Source organism: Euprymna scolopes, chromosome 21 (genome assembly GCF_053919585.1).
Source record: "Euprymna scolopes isolate OS-2025 chromosome 21, ASM5391958v1, whole genome shotgun sequence".
In the NCBI taxonomy this organism is placed as follows: domain Eukaryota; kingdom Metazoa; phylum Mollusca; class Cephalopoda; order Sepiida; family Sepiolidae; genus Euprymna; species Euprymna scolopes.
This window is the reverse complement of record NC_136502.1, coordinates 46,364,445-46,373,743: the sequence shown is the minus strand read 5'-3', so window position 1 is coordinate 46,373,743 and position 9,299 is coordinate 46,364,445. Positions and strand designations below refer to the sequence as shown.

General features: G+C 29.5%; 1 pseudogene; it reads right to left on the bottom strand.

Annotated features, from left to right (window-relative positions):
- Positions 1-8,952: 8,952 nt before the first annotated feature.
- Positions 8,953-9,073, bottom strand: LOC145243102 (5S ribosomal RNA; annotated as a pseudogene).
- Between the last annotated feature and the right edge of the window lie 226 nt (positions 9,074-9,299).

Sequence of the window (9,299 nt, the reverse complement as noted above, 5' to 3'; positions counted from 1 at the left end):
ATAAGGTAATTGTAGTTTCTCTTCCAATTTTCGGATTTCTTTAATCATGCTCAAACGCATTTTATTTCCTTTTGGTGGATTGACTGTTGCTATTTCATCTGATGAGCGAAGAGCAAAATAGATTCATTGATTGATATAATTAAGTGATTGATTTTGTGCTACGGAACAGATACTGTCAAGAATTGTAAATGTCAACTGAATTAAAGGAATAAATTGTAAGACGGTCAACTTCATGAAATTTGGAATATAAACTTTTGTTATTCATTCATTATATGCTCTGTAATTACATTGAGCTTTTTAAATAAAGATTGGTATATATAAAAAGGAAATATAAGTGAATAAAGAATATTTCCACAAAAAAAAAAAAAAAAAAAAAAAAAAAAATATATATATATATACAGCCTTGACTGTTGTACAGGCGGTCGGGTTTCAATCCTGGCTTGAGATAGTTGTCGTTCTAGCCGCACTGATGAGCTGTGAAACAGCGAAACAGTACTGTATATGGATGACTATATATATATATATATATATATTTTACTTTGGTTCGTTTTAAGAGATCAAGGGGCTTCGTCCTGGAGTTAACACTTGATTTCATTAGGATTTGAATTTATATCCAAGGATCCTTTTAAGGATATACGCTGTTCCCTTTATGGCTGCTATCTGTATTCCATGCCAGCTTGATCTTCCAGGGATTGTTTTCAAGTATTTCTTCAGATTTTATTTTCATTAGGTCAGTTGGTCCAATCACAACTGATATGTGTGTCTGTGTGTGCGCGCGTGATAATATAAAACCAATTCTTTTATATAGTCCAGATGAATTCTTTGTAGAATTTCCAAAGGAAAATTGCAATAAATCTATAAATAAAATCACAAATCAAAATCAGATCATGCTATGATTTAATGTTAACTTGACAAAAAAAAAAAAAAAACTTCAATAAATATCCCCTCTTCAGTCTACAAACTGTCTCTAAAGACGGAATATTTACGTGGTAAATTGAATTTGTACAAGTAGGCTCTTAATTTTTTTCAGAAACATAAGTTTTTTTTGTTTTTTTTGCTTTAAAACTAACATTACATCGCAGTAGGATATAATTCTGATCCATGATTTTATTTTTATAATAACAGCAGGATGACTCGATGTTGCTCGGGAATGAACAAAGTTCACTACTATATACTTTTTCATCATGCTCATAAAAGCATATTACTTTTTTGCTTTTACTATTCTCCTCCTTCCGTTTCACACTCTAATATAGTCATAAGCTGAAATGCTGGAAATCTATGAATTAGTATCTTATATATCTGGTTTACATTTCAATGAAGTCAGATATACTTATTTGAAGGTTTAACGGGTTCTGTCCTCATGAGTTACTTAGAGAAAGAGCACATACATATTTATAATCACTTTTATTGTTAGCTATAAAAAAAATTTTCATGCCTAAGTTGAATGAATACAAAATCAGCAGAAGTTATTGTGCCTTAATTTGTCGTACTTAAATAGTAAAACCCCAAAATATATTTGAAGTTTTAAAGGAGTTATATCCTTGTAGATCTCTTAGGGGTGTATTTAGAGATTTGGGAACACTTCCGGTGTCTTCCCTAGTAAACTTTTACATAATACATTTTTAGATTTTATGTAGATTCGCTAACCCTTTTTTTTCTATAGGGAACACAGAAACATTGAGTTTATATATGGAAGATGTATAACAATAAGATCAAATATACTTTTTGAAATCAGAATAAAGCTGAATCAAGACAGCAGGTCTTAAACACACACAGAGGGCTTGATATCTTTTCAGATAGAGCTTTATAAAAAGTAATTAATCTTTTTTCTTAATGGTTAAGATAGGTTTCTTTTATCATAGTTTTATATATATTTTGCTTGCACACATGTAGGATGTCCAAAAAGTCACTAAAGAGTTTTCAACTTAAATAGATTCTTTATCTTTGATGATATCTTTCAGCAATTTTAGCACAATCCGACTCAGATATTGGGAAATTTAATAAAATGCAAAATTCAAACAATCTTAATGTCTTCTAAATGTTGCCCATTTTCAGCTTTGCACATTGTGCTCTTTCCAAAACTTTATTCATGACAGATTACAGAATCTCTGGATTGCGATTTAACTCCCTTATTTCGTTCTGTGAGCTGGGAGACCTGAAAACGTCAAACTTCAAACCCTGCAAGAATTGAAGGAAAACATCAAGAACAAAATAAGGGGTTTAAAATCAAAATCCAGAGATTCTGCAGTCTGTCATGAATTATGTTTTGGAAAGAGTACAGATATGTGAAGCTGAAAATTGGCAACATTTACAAGACATTTTTCATAAATAAAGATTTTTGAATTTTATATTTAAAAAAATTTTTTTTGTTTCAATTTACCAATGTCTTAGATTGTGTTAAAATTACAGAAAGATATCAAAAATAAAAAATCCATTTAAGTTCAAAACTTTTCAGTGACGTTCTGGACACCCATATTTGTAGCCACTTTGCAGAAAAAAACAAACAAACAAAATCTTTGTATTTTAAGTCATGACACACCTCGAGTTACAGTGTAATTGCTAACATATTTCAGCTTTTACAATTTTATTTCTTATGAAAGGTAGTTTAAAAACAGATATAAATATTAACAGAACCATACACCAACATTGACAATTGCTGCTGAAGAAAACACTGATACAGTTGACAGCAGAACTTAATTCCTCTCAACCATGAAAAAAAAAAAAAGGACTTGGATTTGGTCAGGCAATCATAACTATCAGGAAACCTGTTATGCGAGTTGAGTAAGCAGAAAAAAAAAAAAAAACAGAAAAAGAATTGGATATTCAAAAGAATGTAAAAAGTGTTGTAGAATAAGGAATTCAAATTTTAACTTGTCAGAAGTAAAGACGAGGATGTATGCAAGAAAGCTTGAATGATGAATGCATTTTTTGTTTTGGATTATTTAATGGCAGCTTTATTTTGGTAAAAGTGTTTTAAGTGTGAGGTTCTATATTTTCAAGCATTTAACAGATTTTATTTTGTATTTAGATCATTTGCAAATCAACTTCTTTTGTATGTATATTTTGTGAATTAATAGTCTGCATTTCATTTAATCAAAAGACCAGTGTAGTCATAGATATTAGAATTTAGGGTATATCCTTAGTCTTGAAAATAGAAGTTTTACCATTACGTTATTAAATAATTCCTTCATAGTACAAACATTGTGTGAATATGTGGTTCCAACAGTTAAAATTTGGTGGTGGGTGTATTACGCTGTGAGATCGTTTTGTGGGGGATAGTTGGCTGAAGACCAGATTCAAGAAAGGGAACCATGAAAAAAATAAATAAAAATGATTTGATTTTACGAAAGATGTGCTATAATATCTGCTTTACATATAGCTGTAAAAAAAAATAAAATTTTTCAACAAAACAATGATGCAGAACACATGTAAATTAAGTCAACATTACCTAGCGTATTGATTGAACTAAAACTAAATAAAAAATATGAATACAAATAAATGTAAAGTAAAAAAAAATAATCGTAATCACAAACGAACTGAAAATAAAAAAGCAAGAGAAAAAATGAACAAAAAACACTGAAAACGTAAAAAGAAAGTAAAAGAAAGAAAAAAAAACATAAAAATTATTTATTATCCCTATTACACCAAAGTAAAGATTGCAAAAACATGATTTTTATCATCAGCATAATGATAATAAATTGACTTTTTGAAATCCTAGTGGGGCAGGTTATCTAAATATTCCATAAGAATCATTCACTGATACAAGCACCAAAACTGGCACAAATGACGTTCAGAACATACATTTTAAGAAAAGAATGTTAGCCATCAGAAATTCAAGATGGATGACAGTTTTCAAGATGGCTGAAGAAGCAAACCTGACAAATTTCAATTTTGGTGCTTGTATCACCAAGTGAAAGATTGTTTCAGCAATCTGCCCCACTATAGATGTGTACATATGGAAAAGCATGTTGATTCTCAGAGCTTGTCATTAATTATGTCATAAATTTTATAATTTACAAAATTATAATATGAAAGCTATTTAACAAATTCATTGAATCACTGAGTTTTTTTTTTTTTTTGCTTCAGTATTTAAATATATCCTGGTAAATTTCCAAGATTTTAATTATTAAAAATAAATTTTATATTATTTCCTGGGAATATCTGAAATTATTTTTTATTCTTTAACTTAAACTTTTCCTTATTTATATATAAGAAACCATTTCAAAAGTATATACATTATATTCAATAAGAATCCCTGTTTATTATTATGTATATATTGGTTATATTTTTGGGAAAAAAAATTCCCACAGAGTGCTCTGTTATAATGAAAAAAATTTCAAAATAAGAGGATAATATTTATAACTTTATTTTCAGAAAATTTAGATAAGTCATTGGTTTCAAACCTGATGATATATCAAGCTCTATTCAGCCGATCTAAAACGGTTCCCTATTATGAAGTTTGAGACTGATGGTACCAATGACTTATTTAAACTTTCTGGATATATATATATATATATATATATATATATATATATATATATATATATATATATATATATTATATATATGAATGAGTGCATTTTTAACAAGGCTACCTATCTGACATATAAAAAACAAATAGCTTTAGAAAACAAAAGCAGGCAAATTATTTAATTCTTAATTCTAATATTTTGGCCGTTATTTATGAAAAATGAATTTTTCTTATCATATAAAAATTGAATAATTACGAAAGTTATTAACATTTTTAATTTGGCAAAAGGTTTATTTCATATTTTAGGAGTCAGTCCGGATGAAATCATTCTCCTGAATGACAAAGGGAACCTCTACTGCTACGGTTATTTCAACATACATCACACACCCCTTTGTTATTCTTGCTAAATGCAAATGATTTCTTTAGCCAGCAATCCTCTTTCTCTTTGACATTCAGGTTAATGCTTTAATATGGAGTAACTTTTAATTCAAAAATAAGAACTCAATGTTTTTACCAAGTTAAGATTCATATTCATACATTTTTGAGTCAAACATGAAAGACCATTTAAAATATTAAAATTAATTATTACATTATCTATAATTTGCATGCTTTTCTTTCCATGAAGGTGTTTTTTATTTGTAATTCATCTAATGTAAAATTCATAATTTTTTTTAATCAAGATTTTAAATTACAAAATCAAAAAATGAATTTCATATATATATAATACATACATAATGTATGAAAAGAAAAATGAATTAAACACAGGAAGAAAGAAAAAATCCAACAAGTGATCTGACCAGTTTCATTTAGATCAATGACCATCCTCAGAAAAAATTGAAATGTCTTGTTTGATTTTTATATCTTCCTGTGTTCAATTGTTTTTCCTTTCTGTCTTTCATACATTGTCTCCATGCATTTAATTTTATGAGATATTGTTTATCCTCATATAGAGATCATACATATATATATGCAAACACACACACACGCATAAATATAACTTCAAATTATATCGAATAGAAAAGCCACAAGGATTTAGCTATGAAGATAAATCAACTTGTAAATACTAGTAGCTCAATATTCCTTGAAATAGAGCTGTGTGTGTGTGTGTGTTTATAGATTTTTACGATTTAAAGTATTTTTTAATTAATTTCCCAAATAAAGAACATGTCTAAGATATTATGTACAGCCATTTCAAGTCATATTTTAAGTCATCCAATAAACCATAATATATATATATATATATATATATATATAAAAAAAAAAAAAGAAAACAAGACTCTTCAGAACAAAGTTTTTGTAATAAAATTCTTGTAGATGCCTTACAAAAAACAATCAATATTCAAAAAGTTACAAATTCCACCAGAAACAAAATGAAAATCACAAGAAGAGATCCATTATCAAACACCTTGGCAAAAACCATTTATCATGAAAATTAATTACACATCAAAATGATTTAAAAATAAACACTGCCATGGGACAGCTGTAAACAACTACAACTTTGTGTATGTTCTTTATTTTGTACATGATTGAAATTGATTTAAATTCTCAAAATACACGCACATATAATGGATAATATTAAACCCACAGCCTGAATTCATGAAAATTACATCGAAGAAATAAAAATGTAGAAATTCGGAGATGTTTTTCTCAATTTACATAGATTCAAGCAATTGGTTGTATTTAATGCAAGTTTCTGTTGAAATTGTGTTATTCTGATAACTTTTCAAATCAATATGTAATAAGAACAGACATGTGCTGCCTAATCACAATCTTAAATAGTATCCCCTTATGGCCAAGTGACGCTATACCTCGTTTGGGATGAAAAAGAGTAAAAGAAAAATAAATAAATAAATAAAACTAAAAAAATAACAAACATCAGTAGAATTTGAAGCCTCCCACCACCATATTTTCACATGACATCAAAGATACAAAAACATTCATTAAACAACTTCAAAAATTCTTTTATTTACACATGGGTTGAAGGGTTTGGATGTATTATGTACAGAAAACAAACAAAACTATAGGGCTATCAACCATTTTCAATTACTAAAATTTAACAATTTTGAGCCTGGTAATTAATTGCCTAAGTGCCAGCTTTGGAAATAGCAGGCATTATAAGAAAAATAAATAGTGGTTATCAAATTAGGCGAGTAATCCAAGCTGAATAAAACAGATTTAAAACCTGCTACCTTGTGGCTATATCCACTAATGTGAAAGGTTGGTGTTTCTATACTGAGTGAATGAATCGAAATATTTAATTTCAAGTAAAACAAATGGTGCCTACACAATTGTCATAGCGCAAATAGTAACATATCCAAAAATTACGAAAAACAATAAGGTAGCAAACTAATAATTAATGAAAAAAAAAGAAATTTGTAAAAGGAAGCAAAATCACTATTATTACATTTACTAAACAAAAAAAAAAAAAAAAAAAAAAAAAGAGAAGTTGACAGGGGAGATAATTAAGTTCTGTTGTTTACGTCACGTGACAAACATAATTAAAAATGTCGGATAAGTTTTATTTCCTACATAAATTTTATCAAAAACTGTTTTTTATAAATAACTATTTTTCTATCTCATCATTTTCCATACTTTTTGGGTACGTTACTATTTACGACACAATAATTACATAGGTACCATTTATTTTACTTGAAATGCAAGATTGTGATTTTCAAATTTCATTCATTCAATATAGAAGCACTGAAAGGTTTCAGCTGGTGGATGAGAGTCAGGCAGGTTCATAATGAAAATGGCGTTTAGCAGGGACCATCCAGCAGCAAGATGTAGTCTGTGATCGTGTACTTGCACATTCTGATTAGGCAGGTCACAAAAAGTGAGCAAAACCCAAATTTGATTGGCATGTTTTCATGACATATCAACCCCTTTCTTGGTGTTTGTGAATAGGTTATTTAATGCAGAATCACAATACTTATTGTAAACAATTCATTGTGTACATTTAAGAGAACACAAGTTGTTATTTTACTCATAGATGAGAGTTAATTGGGGTTCCAAACCAATAACATTAGGGAATTAACTCTACCTATCTGGTGTTGCCCAGGATGCAGTAATTTTCATTTTTAATATTTATTTGCACATTTTTAAACTTAAGATAAATTTCTATTATTTGGATTCTTCAGACTATTGTTTTTATCTCGACTGTCATTTTCACGTTTCGGTCAATGTAACCTCTGGCCTTCTTTAGACGTATCTTGTTAAACTCTGGAATCTGTACAGAATTTCCAATTCATGGAGGTAGCATGCTCTCATTCTCTCAGCCATAGTTCTGGGTAGAAGTTCTAAGTAATGCCATTCAGTCATGGCTAACAGAACATACCCCCCCCTGGATTAAATAAAGAGTTACACTCGAAATTTCATGCAGATTCCTGAGTTTGACAAGATAAACCTGAAGATGGTCAGAGGTTACATCGACCGAAACATTGTGAAAATAATGCTCCAGATGAGAATAGTAGTCCAAATAATCCGAATAATCAATCCTGATCTAAAAAATTCAGAAACAGACAACTTATATTCAATTTAAAAGGAGTTATCCCCTTGTTGATTTTTTTAAAAAGTTTTAGGCAATTATTTAAACAGGTTTCTTATTAGTAGTTGTCTAAGAATAATTTTGAAAATAAATTATAGTTAACATTTATATATTGTCAATAACACAGTGCAAAAGTAACAAATGAAAATTGGCTTGGCAGAAGCAGATTTTGATTTGTGAGCTTAAATCCTAATTGCATTCCACATTGGAAATTCTTTATATACTAGATAAGTGATCACTTGGAGTTGAACTAGGCATAACTGATCTTATAATCTAAGATGGTACAGGTCACCTGGAGGAAGTATATTGCACAACAATGTCTCAAATGGTATTGCCACTCTGCCAGTCATTCAAAACATTTCAAAGTGTGTCCCACATTGATATAAATGGTTCAAAGCACCAGAGATATGAAGGGTATCAGCTGATGATGATCTGACCATAGCACCAGCAAAATGGCAACAGACAAGTCGAAAGTCATGAAAATAATACAAAAAAAAAAAAAAAAAAAACTCATGACCCATAAGTAATCAAAATTTGTTCCTTTCAAATCATCAATTTCAATCCTCTTATAATACTCCTTATTCCATTTATCTTATTAACACTTACCAAGTGGCTTCTACACTTGATTAGTGACTCATCAGTATATATACATATCGCAGCTGAAACATGTATGCACATATGTAGCTAATGTTTGTATAAATAAAGAAATTTTTACTATCTATCTGTAAAGGGGCAACATTTTGATTTCATACATACACACACATCATTGCCTTCGTTCAGTCTCAAAAAGACAATGGATGCACCTTGTAAGGATAGCTACGCATGTAATTGTGAGGCAAAGGTTGAACAATCCCTAACCATACTTCTCCTGAATCGACACTGCCAAGGTCCAATGGCAAGAAGTCCAAGATGACTGGAAGCAATGCTAAGTGGAGAGCACATAGAGTACCTAGAATTCCCAAATGGTTACCCATTTTAGTACTAACCAGGCTCAATGTTGCTTAACTTTGGTGATCTAACGGGAACCGGTGTGTCATCAATGTGATTATACTATATATATATATATATATATATATATATATATATATATATATATATATATATACATAATATATATATATATATATATATTACACACACACACACACGAAAGAGTATTTACTCCCAATGAGTCACTATGTATCAAGGCTTCACTCAGGGATAAGGCTTGATGAGATCAATGACATATCAGTTGAATGACGAAGAGAGAGAGAGAGAGAGAGAGAGAGAGAGAGAGAGAGAGAG